This window comes from Loxodonta africana, chromosome 15 (assembly GCF_030014295.1).
Source record: "Loxodonta africana isolate mLoxAfr1 chromosome 15, mLoxAfr1.hap2, whole genome shotgun sequence".
NCBI classification, from domain to species: domain Eukaryota; kingdom Metazoa; phylum Chordata; class Mammalia; order Proboscidea; family Elephantidae; genus Loxodonta; species Loxodonta africana.
In genome coordinates, this window is record NC_087356.1 from 80,444,234 (window position 1) to 80,458,960 (window position 14,727).

General features: G+C 40.1%; 1 protein-coding gene and 1 non-coding gene across 7 annotated transcripts in view; both read left to right on the forward strand.

The window, feature by feature from the left end:
- Positions 1–14,727, forward strand: part of SIK3 (SIK family kinase 3) — a 260,893-nt gene that overhangs the window by 77,475 nt on the left and 168,691 nt on the right. The gene's annotated exons all lie outside the window — the stretch shown is intronic.
- Positions 9,048–9,154, forward strand: LOC111752856 (U6 spliceosomal RNA). Its single transcript, XR_002787749.1, has one exon. It is a non-coding gene; the product is annotated as a U6 spliceosomal RNA (small nuclear RNA).

The following is a 14,727-nucleotide window of genomic DNA, read 5'->3' on the forward strand; positions in this document are numbered from 1 at the left end:
GAATGGTAGCATATCAGCATTAAAACAAAGTAGCTGAAGAAAATGTTTCTGAGGCATAGTGGGACATTGAGTTGGATGAAAATTTATATTCAGGGAAAAAAATTTCAGGGAGATGATAAGAAGTGAATTATTAATTGGGAATCTCTAGGATTTGTAAGACATGTTGGTTTGGTACAGATGTTTGAGCATGCTAATGAGTATACTTAGATTGATGGCCTATAAAGCAGTTGTGACTTACAGTTATGAAAGTTACATTTTAAGTAGTAAATCTTGACTTTATGTGTCATAGTCTATTAAAAATACAACCAATATCTTTATCTTACTACCTTTAGTTGGTCTAAATTTGTAATAATTTATTTCTGGGATGCTACCACCACCCATCTGTCAGTTTGTCATACTGTGGTGGCTTGCATGTTGCTGTGATGCTGGAAGCTATGCCATCGGTATTTCAAATACCAGCAGAGTCACCCATGGTGGACAGGTTTCAGCAGAGCTTCCAGACTAAGACAGACTAAGAAGAAAGACCTGGCAATCTAGTTCTGAAAAAATTGGCCAGTGAAAACCTTATGGATAGCAGCAGAACATTGCCTGATGTAGTGCTGGAAGATGAAGCTCTCAGGTTGGAAGGCACTCAGAATACAACTGGGGAAGAGCTGCCTCCTCAAAGTAGAGTTGACCTTAAGGACATGGATGGAGTCAAGCTTTTGGGACCTGCATTTGCTGATGTGTCACTTGACTCAAAATGGTAAGAAGCAGCTGCAAACATCCATTAGTAATTCGAACATGGAATGTATGAAGTATGAATCAAGGAACATTAGAAGTTGTCAAAAATAAAATGGAACGTTTGAAGATCGGTATCCTAGGCATTAGTGAGCTGAAATGGACTGGTATTGGCCATTTTGAATCGGACAATCATATTGTCTACTATGCTGGGAATAACATCTTGAAGAGGAATGACATCACATTCATTGTCACAAAGAACATTTCAAGATCTGTCCTGAAACACAATGCTGTCAATGATAGGATAATGTCCATATGCCTACAAGGAAGACGAGTTAATACGACTACTGTTGAAATTTATGCACCAGCCACTAAAGCTAAAGATGAAGAAATTGAAGGTGTTTACCAAATTCTTTAGTCTGAAATTGATCAAACATGCAATCAGGACGCACTGATAATAACTGGCGATTGAAATGCAAAAGCTGGAAAGGAAGAAGGACCGGTAGTTGGAAAATATGGCTTTGGTGATAGAAACAATGCCAGAGATCGCATATAGAATTTTGCAAGACCAAGAATCTATTCATTGTAAGTGCCTTTTTTTCAACAACATGAACAGCGACTATACGCGTGGACCTTGCTGAAATGGAATACACAGGAATCAAATCGACTGTATCTGCGGGAATAAGCTCAGTATCATCAGGCAGAACAAGGCCAGGGCCAGTCACGGAACAGACCAGCAATTGTTCATATGCAAGTTCAAGTTGGAGCTGAAGAAAATTAAAGCAGGACCATGAGAGCCAAAGCACCACCTTGAGTGTATCCTACCTGAATTTAGAGACCATTTTCAGAATAGATTTGATGCATTGAACACTAATGATTGAAGATCAGACAAGTTGTAGAAGGACATCATACATGAAGAAAGCAAAAGGTCATTAAAAAGACAGGAGAGAAAGACCAAAATGGATGTCAGAAGAGACTCTGAAAGTTGCTCTTGAACGTAGAGTAGCTATGTGGAATTCATAAACCCTCTGTGATATTACCTGACCAAAAGCAAGTAGACTAGCTATAGCCGCAAAACTGAAATAACAGTAATAATATAGCTTATGTTTACAGAATCTTTACTGTGTGCCTGGCATTGTTTTGAATGTATTGGGTTTTTTTTTTTTTTTTTTTTTTTTTTTTGCTCTCTCTCTCTCTCTATTTTATTATTGTACTTTAAATGAAGGTTTACAGAACAAACTAGCTTCTCGTTAAGCAGTTAGTACACATACTATTTTGGGACGTTGGTTGCCAACCCCATGACATGTCAGCACTCTCCCTTCTTGACCTTGGGTTCCCTATTACCAGCTTTCCTGTCCTTGCCTGTAGGCTGGTGTGCCCCTTTAGGCTCATTTTGTTTTATTGGCCTCTCTTTGGTTTTAACCTTTGGCTGAAGGGTGAACCTCAGGAGTGACTTCATTACTGAGCTAAAAGAGTATCTGGGGGGGCCATACTCTCAGGGTTTCTCCAGTCTCTGTCAGGCCAGTAAGTCTGGTCTTCTTTTGTGAGCTAGAATTTTGTTCTACAGTTTTCTCCAGCTTTGTCCAGGACCTTCTATTGTGATCCCTGGCAGAGCAGTCAGTGGTGGTAGCCGGGCACCATCTAGTTATGTGGGACTCAGTCTGGTGGAGGCTATGGTAGTTGTGGTCCATTAGTGCTTTGGATTTGGTTTTCTTCATTCTCTCTTGCTCACAATGGGGTGAGACCAGTGGAGTATCTTAGATGGCTGCACGCAAGCTTTTAAGACCCCAGCTGTTGAATATATTGTTTAATTCTGGGGACAACTCTATGAGCTAGGTACTTTTGTTATCCCCATTAACATTAGGAAAAATTGTGCTTAGAGAGGTTAAGCACATTGCTCAAAGTGCAAAACTGGTTAAGTAGTGGAGCTTGAATTCCAAATCAGATATGCCTGATTTCAGAGTTTCTTTTATGCTTTTTTATGCATTAAAGACACCTTAAACAGAAGTGAGTATTGAGCACATGCAGTTCCGTTAATCCTATGGAAATCCTCTCAGTATAGACCTAGTAAAGTCAATGTAAATTTCTCATCATCATAAAAGACTTAATGTAGCACAGGAAAGGAAATGATAACTGTGGTAAGGCGGACCACTGTCTCCCTCCTGCCTCATTTTATTCTTGTTGTTGGTTATTTCTCTAGCAGCTACAAAGGCAGCATTTACTTGACAAGTCATGTATACTTACAGCAGAACACTGATTGCTTTTCATGCTGGCAAATCTGTACTTCATCAGCATTGGCTACCTGTAAGGAATGTCAGCATGTTGGATTAGAACAGGAAGCACATGACTTCAACCTCCTTTCACAGTGGAGTTCACTCAGGGATACATACTTTTTGGTGACAGTAACTGTTACTTTCTGCTCATTGTTTCTGATACTTGCATAATGCTAACCTGGTGGATGCTGTCAGATGACAAGCCTTCCTCCTACGTGTTCTCTGTGAAAGAACAGCTCCTGACAAGCTTTCATTATGTTAAGAATTTTGCTTGGTACTGTTTTAGGTTAAAGTGTATTTATTATGAAGCCAATATTGTGAAATGTTCTTTTTTCCCCCGTCGTCCAGAATGTGGCCTTTTTCTTTCAGTGATGGACTAAAAGGCAGACACATTATGTGGCAGCAAGAGCTGTTGCCCAAGTGGAGCCCAGCCTGAGCAGTTTACATGTGTAGCGATTGCTTCTGCTTGGGGAGACATCTAGGACCGAGGGGCGCTGTTCTCCACCCCCCCCCCCGGGAGACTGCTACTTTATTGCAGTGTTTACAACGTAAGGTCAGTGTACTTCAGAGGCTAGAAGTTTTCTAGATGTGACTATGATATTCAAAAGGCAGGCTTTAAAAAGCAGGGAAGAGTATTTAGGGTAGATACAAAGGTTTGAAAAAGCATGGGAAAGTTCCGGGAAATGCAGGTGGCTTAATAAGGCAAAAGCAGGTAGCAGTGTGGGGAAGTGGCGGGAGATGAGAAAGGGTCGTTGAGTAGAGACCAGACGGTGAAGGAACTTTGTATTTTATGTTACGGAGTTTAGATTTGTTTCTGTAGATAATGGAGGGATCTCTAAAATCTTTTAAGATGATAGAATCAAGTTTGCTTTTATTAATTCATATGGCAATGTGGAGGATGGAGTGGTGGTAGGAAGTGAAATTTATTAGGAGGGTATTGTGATCATTCAAGCAAGAAATAATCTGAATTCGGGATGTTGTCCTGGGGATGCAGAAAAGGGTGCACATTATTCATTAATCTGAGAAGTGTTTGCTGAGTTCCTGTTATGTGTTAGACATAGAGTTCCCCACTGGGTTAATAAACAAGATACAGTCACTCTCTTCGAAGAAGTTACTGCCTCGCGGGGGTTGGGCAAGAAGCGGACAGTGACGGTTGGTGAGTGCTGTTCCGTGGGGCTGCCGTGAATCAGAGTCGAGTCAGCCACAGCAGCAACATAATAGGGTTTTATGATAGCATAGTTGTTAGCTGTTGTTGTTAGCTACTTTCGAGTCAGCCCGTGACCCGTGGTGGCCCCTTGTACAGTGGAGGGAAGTGCCGCCCGGTCCTGTGCCATCCCCGTGATTGGTTGTGAATTGGACCATTGTGGTCCATAGGGTTTTCACCGGCTGATTTTGGGAGTAGATTGCCAGGCCTTTCTTCTTAGTCCGCCTTAGTCTGGGAGCTCCACTGAAGTGACAGCAACACAGAAGCCTCTGCTGACAAACCAGCCGTGGCTGTGCTTGAGGTGCGTCGGCTGGGACTTGAATCAGGGGCTCCTGCACACAAGGCAAGGATCCCACCGTTGAACCGTTGCCCCCCATGAAAGGCTAGGGCGGATGAAGGAATTGTTCCAAAGTGAAAGACGCTAGAAAGAAATGATAACTGGATGCAGTATGTGATCCTTTTTTGGATTTTCATTTGTTTGTGTTCTTGTAGAGGACGTTACTGGAACAACTGGCAAAAAAATAGTCTCTGAGTGAAGGGTATATGGGAATTGTTTGTATTCATCTTGCAACATTTCTGTGACTTTGAAACGGTTTTAAATATTTTAAACAAAGAAACAATTAGAAAAGGACTATTAAAGAACATAGCACCACTACCTAAGACACCAAAGACACCGAGAATGCAAATTCAAATATCAAAATGTATATATTTGTTTAACTGTGTTATACTGGTAACTTCGATACTGAAACCTACATGATACATTTCAAGTGGAAAACAGTGTTACACAGAAGCTGTAAGTTCACGTAGAGAACCCTTAGCCCAGTCTCAGGGGCAGGAAAGCCTTTTTAGGAAAGCATAGGTAGAAGTCAGCCAAGTGAAGTTGTGCAGAATGTACAGGTGGAGTTGGGGTGTTAGAAAGACAAGTGTTTCAGCTGAGAAAATAGCATCTGAAAATGACCAGGGGAGCGAAGAGAAAAACCTTTGCTTATTTAGGGAACTATGAATAGTTTGGTGTGAGTGGGTTGTGGAGAGCAAGGAAGTGGATTGAGAGAAATGAGTTAGGGGAATTAAACAGCTACCCCATAAACCATGTTAAGGAGTTTGCTTAAGAGCAAACGAACTGTTTTAAACTGGAGAGTGTTGTGATCAAATTAGAGCTTTAGGAAAAGTCCGTCTAGCTGCTGTGTGGAGGATTGGGAGAAGAGGGGGAAGAGAGTAGATAATAAAGGAGGTACCAGAGCGATAGGAGAGGTTTTTGGGAAGAAGAGGGAAGAGTTTCTAAAAGAAGGGAGTGGTCAGTTCTATCAAATACTGCTGGGAAGGTAGGGCCTGAGAAGTGCTTACTTGATTTGGTATAGTGAGATTCGTTTCAGTGGAGTAGAAGGCAAATTCCAGTGGATTGAGGTGTGGTGGTAGGTAAGGATGCAGCACCAGTGGTTACAGACAACTAACTCTGTAGAAACTCAGCAATGAGGAGATGGAGAGAAATTCTGAGTAAAGGGAAGGGGGAGGGTCAAGCAAGTAAAGGTTCTAATGAGCTCGAAGAGTATCTGCTGATGTGGTTGGTATGAGAGGAACACTGCGGTGTGGGAGAACTGTCAGGATTTTTGAAGGCTAGTTGTTTCTCATAATTTTGTAGAACAAGTATTATCATTGCTGGAACTTGGAAAAATCTGTGTGATTTAATTCTGAGAGAGAGAAAAGAAAAGGGTATTGCAGTTTAGGATTTCAAGACAGAAGCAGTTATGGATTATGACTAATCCAGGAATGGGATTGGGATAACAAAGTGGAGTAGAGGTAGAGGTGTTTAGCGGTAAGGACATAGTCATGGATTTGAAGCTGCCTACAATGATGGTTGTAGCCAGGATGGAGAAGACAGAGCCAGATGACAGACTACTCTCTATTCATTGAAAAATGACCTAGAAATTAGTTATGTATGACATTGATGTGGGTAGGAGTATAGCTGAGTTACATGAATCTCAGAATGAGGGGAAGGTTTCCCTGCCAGCCACCCACCCACCTGTAGGCAGAACTTTGGAGAGAGAGAATTGTTGATGTTAGTTGCCATCAAGTCAGTTGTGACTCATGGCAACCCCATGGGTGCAGAGTAGAACAGCTCCATAGGATTTTCAAGGCTGTGACCTTTTGAAAGCAGATTGCTAGGTTTTTCTTTCAGGGTGCCTCTAGCTGGGTGTGAACTACCATCTTTTGGCTAGCTGAGCACTTAACCTGGAGGAGAGGAGATTAGTGATCCCATATATATGAGGAATATTCACCAAGAAGGTTAACTTCTTTAGTTGAGTTCCTTTGCTGAGAGATCAGTGAGTACTGTTTTATGAATAGATATAGTCTGTGATTCTCTGTGAAGATTACTGTCTGTTCTTTTCATGTGAATGCATTTGGAAAACTGCTGCTAAGCAACCTGTTATCATTTCCTAATGTTACTATAATCTGGTGTAGATGACTAATGATCCCATTGAGCTAGTTATCTCCCCTCCAGCTATGCTGGCACCGGTAAGTACATTAATAGTCTTTAAGAAATGCATTCATTAAAAACCAGGTAATCACTTTGGAGTGGGCCTTCGCACTGAATGAGTTGGAAAAGTTAGAGAAAATCTTGAGCCTGAAAGCTACTCTGTCTTTCAGGCTTGGGTAACAAGAGATGAATCAGTTGGAATTTAATGGGATCTGATATTACTTTTGTAAGATACATCACTGTAATATGATGCTGTATCATTAACATTTTAGTAATATGACATCATTAAAGAGATTTGATTTCATGCCCCCCACCCCCATTTTATTATTTTTTGGCTCCTAGACAGAACTATGCATTAAAATTCACTTAAGATTTTAAAAGGGATATCTAAGAAAGTAGTTAAAAAACAAACAAATCCCAAGTAGGTTGATCTGACTTATAAACTCTAATGATGTGTAGCTAATTGGAGATAGATGTTATTATTCAAGGTATTGTGTCAGCTGTCTTGCGTATACCTAGTATATGGGAGCATACAAGACGGAGATGTTAAATCTTGCCCAGTGTTAGGTTCAAGGAAGTAGTTTCCAAGACAGGAATAACAGAATAGTGTTATTTTATGTTGTACATTCCCTTTCTATATAAGCCTGCCGAAATTCAGAGGTTGGACAAGAGACCTTCGAGCTAAATGTGACCTGATAGAAATTTTTTGCAACAATGAAAGAAAAAATCACAATTAATCTAATATACAGATCTAATATTAGTTATAGACCTTATATACATATCACTTCTAATCAAATGTCAATTATAATGGCATTCTTTTTTGCTTGCCAAGGTGACAAAATTTTATTTAAAAAAGATAATACCCAGTGTTGCTGTGGGAGTGCGGGATTGGTAGGCACAACTTTAGTGGAAAGTGGTTTAGTGGTATGCACTAAAAAAAAAAAAAAAAAAACTAGTTTTTTTTGGCACTAATAAAGGGCTAAACAAATCTGTCTTGGAAGAAGTACAGCCAGAATGCTTCTTAAAAGAGAGGATGGCAAGACTTTGTCTTACAAACTTTGGAGGTGTTATCAGGAGGGACCGGACCGTCTCTGGAGAAAGATATCATGCTTGGTAAAGTAGAGGGTCTGTGAAAAAGAGGAAGACCCGTTGTGGAATAAATGACAAAAACCATATTCAGTAACATATGTATGTGCAGCGTGGTTTCATTTTTGTAAGCAAAAATATAAACATAGAAAAGACTGCAGATACATTCAGGGCATTTAGGGTGAGGCATTGAATAGGTAATTCAGCTGGACCTGGAAGAGGCTGGGAGGATGTTGGAGCTGAGGTGGAAAACATTGAGCCAGATAACAAAGATATATCACTCACTGAAATGTTGATTTTAGTGATCCAATTGAATGCAGAAATTATCGGACAATATCATTAATATCACATGCAAGTAAAATTTTGCTGAAGATCATTCAAAAGTGGCTGCAGCAGTATATTGACAGGGAACTGCCAGAAATTCAGGCTGAATTCAGAAGAGGACGTGGAACCAGGAATATCATTGCTGATGTCAGATGGACCCTGGCTGAAAGCAGAGAATATCAGAAAGATGTTTACCTGAGTTTTATTGACTGTGCAAAGGTATTCGACCGTGTGGATCACAACAAGTTATGGATAATATTGGGAAGAATGGGAATTCCAGAACACTTAATTGTGCTCATGAGGAACCTGTACATAGATCAAGACTGAAGTTGTGAAGGATTTCATTTTACTTGGATCCATAATCAACACCCACGGAAAGCAGCAGTCAAGAATCAAAAGACGCGTTGCGTTGGGTGAATCTGTTGCAAAAGACCTCTTTAAAGTGTTGAAAAGCAAAGATGTCGCCTTGAAGACTAAGGTGCTCCTGACCCAAGCCATGGTATTTTCAGTCGCATCGTATGCATGTGAAAGCTGGACAACGAATAAGGAAGACTGAAGAAGGATTGATGCCTTTGAATTGTGGCGTTGGCGAAGAATTGAATATAATACCATGAACTGCCAAAAGAACGAACAAATCTGTCTTGGAAGACATTCCACGAGTGGTAAGATTAATGACTTTTTTTTTAAATCTGTATTTTCTAAAATTTCTATAGTAAACATGTATTTTGTAATAAAAAAAAAAAAACCTTTAAAAAGAAGAGTGGCTGGGTGCTTAGCTTTCATTGAATGGTTTATCAGAAGAGTTTGTGCTATGAATTAGCAAGTAGGCTAATTGTTTATGATGCGATAGTGAAAATGATCATTAATTTTTGTACCTTAGCCATGAACTGTTAATGGTTTTTTTCTTGGGAAGACATTAAAGAAAGTGTGGAAAGAGAATTTGTATTAATAAAGTCACATTGCAGTGGTCGCTTCCACAGCACATATACTAAAATTGGAACAACACAGAGGAGATCAGCGTGGTGCCTGCGCAAGGATGACATGCAAATTCATGAAGCGTTACATATTTTTAAAGTGATGTGAACTGTAAACTTTCACTTAAAAGCACAAGAAAAAAAAGAAAAAAGCAACATTGTTAGACAGGGACAATTGAAGCATTTTACTGAATTACTTCTTCAGATCAAAAAAGTTTCAGTTAAAGGACCCTTTAGAGATCCAACTAGTTGGACTCCTGCGTCTCCCAAGATTATGCTCTTAAAAAACCCTGTGCCGTCGCGTCGATTCCGACTCATAGTGACCCTATAGGACAGAGTAGAACTGCCCAATAGAGTTCCCAAGGAGCGCCTGGCGGATTCGCACTGCCGGCCTCGTGGTCAGCAGCCGTAGCCCTTAGCCGCTGTGCCACCAGGGTTTCCGTTATGCTCTTACTGACCTGATGAGACCTGTGTTGCACTTCAGCCTGATGGGAAACAAGTGTTCCTCTGGATTGAATAGATGGCAGTTGGAGATTGCAGTTTGTGTTTCATTGCTGATCTGCCTTGAATTCAGAGGAATCGCAGATTTAAAGAGTTACAGGGTGTTCTGGAGGAACTGGAGTTGTACTTACAGAAATGTCAGTGACTTCCAGATATCTGCCTTACTAGTACAGCTTGGTGTAAAGAAGTGACAGACCTTAAAGTGAACGATATCTGACCAGTGAGAAACAGAAAATACTTAAAAACTTTGGATTTTAGAACTAATATGACATTTTTAGCTGTATGGTCAAACTCTAGGCAAGTTTTGTTCTCCTCTGTTTGTGAAATTTATTTCCTTTCATAAATCTTTTGAAGCAAAAGCTTTCATCGGTTATGTAAATCTGGAATCTGATTTGGGATATGCCTTGATTTACCTTTGTTCTTGAGGGTAGTTTACTGTAGTCCGTATTCTCTTTGACTTATTCAAAATGGATCACTTTGTAACGTAGTTCTATAACTATACTTTTTTAATATTTGATTGAAAGCAGCTTTTTGTGGTTACTAGGGGCAGAAGGGAAAGGGGAAATCACTTACTGAGAAGTAGTGAATTTTTATTCATGGTGATAGGAAAATTAGCGTGGACTAAGGGCAATAGTTACATAACCAGACTAATGTAGCTGCTGCCATTAAGCTGTACGTGGGGGTGAGGGGAAGGCAAAGTGGCAAATAAAGTGTTTCATGTAATTTTACAACTACAACAGCAATCAAAACTAAAAAATAAGTAAATAAATAATTTTAAAAAGGCTGCACCTGTTGATACCACTTAGGCACAACTAAGCACTTCAAGGGATTCATTTCCTTGGTTTAGGGTCATGGCTTCATGGGTCTAGTCAGTCAGTTGGCCTAAGGTTGTTTTCAGTTTCTGTTCTACCTGCTAGTTTGGTGAGTAGCACCTGGAGTCTTAGAAGTTTGTGAGCAGCCACCCAAGATACAACAATTGGTCTCTGTTTGCCTGGAACAGCAGAGGAAGAAGGAAACTCAGGAAGTGGAGAAGGAAATGGACTTCAGGTTTAATTGCCCCCATAAACTACTACCTTCATCCCCATGAGACCGGAAGAAATGGATGGGGCCTGGCTGCCATTACTGAACATTTTGATCAACATTTTGATCAGAAGGAGGGAAAACATGGAACAGAACTTCAAATGTGGAAACCAGACTTACTGGATCTGTTGAGACTCGGGGGACCCCTGAATCTAATGCCCAGAGATAATCTTTAAACCTTGAATGAAAACTATCCCATGACGCTATTGTTTAACTCCAACAAACAAACAAAAGCAAACCAAACCCATTGCTGTTGAGTTGATTCTCACACATACCGATGCCATAAGACAGAGTAGAACTGCCCCATAGGGTTTGCAGGAATGGCTGGTGGATTCTAATTGCTGACCTTTTGGCTAGCAGCAGAGCTCTTAACCACTGCACCTCCAGGGCTCCTGAAAAATTTCATTGATCTTGGAGTTAGAGAAAAAGCGCAATGCTAGATTACATGAGACCTCTGTAAAGCTGGGGCTTTCTGAGGTGCAATGTTCTAAAGTCTGTAAAGGAAATGGTGGAAGCCATACCTTTGTCCTGCCGTTTTATCTCTTTATCTGAGATCATGGTTAATATGGCAGAATGGAGATTTTTAACATGTTTCTATTTGCATCCAACATTCATTCTGGGTAAGAGGATATTTTCTAAGAGCAGTTATCAGTCCTTTACTTATCTTTCTTGTGTTGAATCCATATAGCTTATTTTTTGGTTATTATATATAGTACCTCATGGGGGCAATATTCTGGAGCTTTAACGAGGTACCACTGTCTCAAACTATACTATGTCCTCTAAGCGTTTTTAAGAAATGGTGAAAAAAAGAGGGGAAAATCTTTTAATTTCTTCAAAGGTTAGGGAAATCATGAAAATAATTGGGTTTTGAAATTGATTAAACAGACTTAGTGTTACAAAGATGGTGAAAAACATGGGAGGAAGGAATAAAGATACATGAAGTACTAAAGGACATAGAAGAGGTAGAGAAATGCCGTATTTTCTATTTTGTTGGATTTGCCCTTTCTCATATCACTGGATTTGGGCAAGTTTATATGTTAATAATCTTTTTTCTGGTCGTGAAAATTACAGCCGTATTTAAGAGAACATTTTTTTATTTCCACCCTTTTCAACATATTCATGGTGAATACCTAGAAGATAATGAGCTGATGAAGAACTTTGAAAAGTGGTTAATTGACTATATATAATATGCAACAGAAAAATTTATTATCTGTTGTACTTATTGAATAAAATTTTGTTCCTTATTTTTACTTTTGAAAACAAGTGTGTGGAAGGCTTTATCAAAGTGCAGAGTATTTTTCTTCTTCTTTTTTTTAGATACTGTGGGTGATTTTAGGGAAGATATATATAGTCCTTGCCCTGAAGGAGATTATTACTTTATAGAGTTAGAACTAAAAAAAACAATTAGAGAACAATAAAAGAGAGTTTCTCCTCAGGAGCCAAGTTGTTGCGAGGATTAGGAGTGATCACTAGCGGACTGAAATGTCGGAGTCTTCCCAGAGAATCTGAACCGTGTCTCAGTGTGGATAAGATTTGCAGAAAGTAAAGGGCAGAGTTGCCTGGCAAGAGGGCCTTTGGTACTATGGTTGCTGCAGAGGCAGAAACAGTGTTTTCTGTGGAGAATGAAACCTGGCAGGGCTAACACAGATTGTTTTGGGGATAGTAATTGGGTAAGTCATGTGGGGTCAGAGTCTCGAGGATCCTGAAAGCCAGACCCATGAATGTGAGTTTGGTGAAAGTAAACACAAGTGTTTGGCACACTTTGAAAAGGGTTTCAGGAAGCTTGGCTGTGACTTTACAGCGGATGGTTTGCGATATATATGATGTTGGCCAAGATGAGGAGATTGATTCAGTCATTTCAGAGGGGTTTTGTCAACATTTATTGACTCCTTACCAAGCACTTGTCTTAAGCACTTTTACCATTATTTCATTTAAACCTCACAAACCCTTTGTGAGTTAGATATTATTAATATCCCCAACTACCAGGTGAGAAACTGAAGCATAGCGAGGGTAAGCAACTTTCTTGAGGTCACAAAGCTTATAAGGAGTATAAAGCAGTTAAGGTGGCTTGAGAAACTAGAATCTTAACCACTGTCCTCCAAAATGTTATATTTCGTTTTGCTTTCCTAGAGCTTTGTTTGCCTTTATCTTTCCATTTAAGTCAAGAGATGAACCCTTTTCAATACATTTCAAAATACAGGAAACTGATTAGATATCAGGTAATCAATTGTGTAGATTTTTTTTTAATTTTTATTGTACTTTAAGTGAAAGTTTACAAATCAAGTCAGTCTCTCACACAAAAACTTACATACACCTTACTATGTACTCCCAGTTGTTCTCCCCCTAATGAGACAGCCTGCACCCTCCCTCCACTCTCTTGTTTCGTGTCCATTTCACCAGCGTCTAACCGCCTCTACCCTCTCATCTCCCCTCCAGGGAGGAGATGCCAATGTAGTCTCAAGTGTCCACCTGATCCAAGAAGCTCACTCCTCACCAGCATCCCTCTCCAACCCATTGTCCAGTCCAATCCCTGTCTGAACAGTTGGCTTCAGGAATGATTCCTGTCCTGGGCCAACAGAAGGCCTGGGGGCCATGACCACCGGGGTCCTTCTAGTCTCAGTCAGACCATTAAGTCTGGTCTTTTTACGAGAATTTGGGGCCTGGATCCCACTGCTCTCCTGCTCCCTCAGGGGTTCTCTGTTGTGTTCCCTGTCAGGGCAGTTGTCAGTTGTAGCAGGGTACCATCTAGCTCTTCTGGTCTCAGGCTGATATAGTCTCTGGTTTATGTGGCCCTTTCTGTCTCTTGGGCTCATAATTACCTTGTGTCCTTGGTGTTTTTCATTCTCCTTTGCTCCAGGTGGGTTGAGACCAATTGATGCATCTTAGATGGCCACTTGTTAGCGTTTAAGACCCCAGATGCCACTCTCCAAAGTGGGATGTAGAATGTTTTCTTAATAGATTATGCCAATTGATTTAGATGTCCCCTGAAACCATGGTCCCCAAACCTCTGCCCCTGCTATGCTGGCCTTCAAACCATTCATTTTACTCAGGAAATTTCCTTGCTTTTGGTTTAGTCCATTTGTGCTGACCTCGCCTGTATTGTGTGTTGTCTTTCCTGTCACCTAAAGTAGTTCTTATCTACTATCTAATTAGTGAATACCCTTCTCCTACCCTCCCTCCCTTCCGCCTCTGGTAACCATCAAAGAATATTTTCTTCTCTGTTTAAACTATTTCTCGAGTTCTTAAAATAGTGGTCTTATACAATATTTTTCCTTTTGCAACTGACTAATTTCACTCAGCATAGTGCCTTCCAGATTCCTCCATGTTATGAAATGTTTCACAGTTTCATCACTTTTCTTTATCTATGTGTAGTATTCTATTGTGTGAATATACCATAATTTATCCATTCATCCGTTGATGGGCACCTTGGTTGCTTCCAACTTTTTGCTATTGTAAACAGTGCTGCAATAAACATGGGTGTGCATGTATCTGTTCGTGTAAAGGCTCCGATTTCTCTAGGATATATTCCAAGGAGCAGGATTGCTGGATCTTACAGTAGTTCTATTTCTAGCTTTTTAAGGAAGCACCAAATTGATTTCCAAAGTGGCTGTACCATTTTACACTCCCACCAGCAGTGTATAAGTGTTCTAATCTCTCCAACATTTATTATTTTGTGTTTTTTGGATTAACGCCAGCCTTGTTGGAGTTAGATGAAATCTCATTGTAGCTTTGATTTGCATTTCTCTAATGGCTAATGATCATGAGCATTTCCTCATGTATCTGTTAGCTACCTGAATGTCTTCTTCAGTGAAGTGTCATGTTCATATCTTTTGTCCATTTTTTAATTGGGCTATTTGTCTTTTTGTAGCTGAGTTTTTGCAGTGTCATGTAGATTTTAGAGATCAGGTGCTGATTGGAAATGTCACAGCTAAAAACTTTCTCCCAGTCTGTAAGTAATCTTTTTACTCTTTTGGCGAAGTCTTTGGATGAGCATAGGTGTTTGATTTTTAGGAGCTCCCAGGTATCTAGTTTTTCTTCTACATTTGTAGTAATGTTTTGTATACTGTTTATGCCCCGTATTAGGCCTCC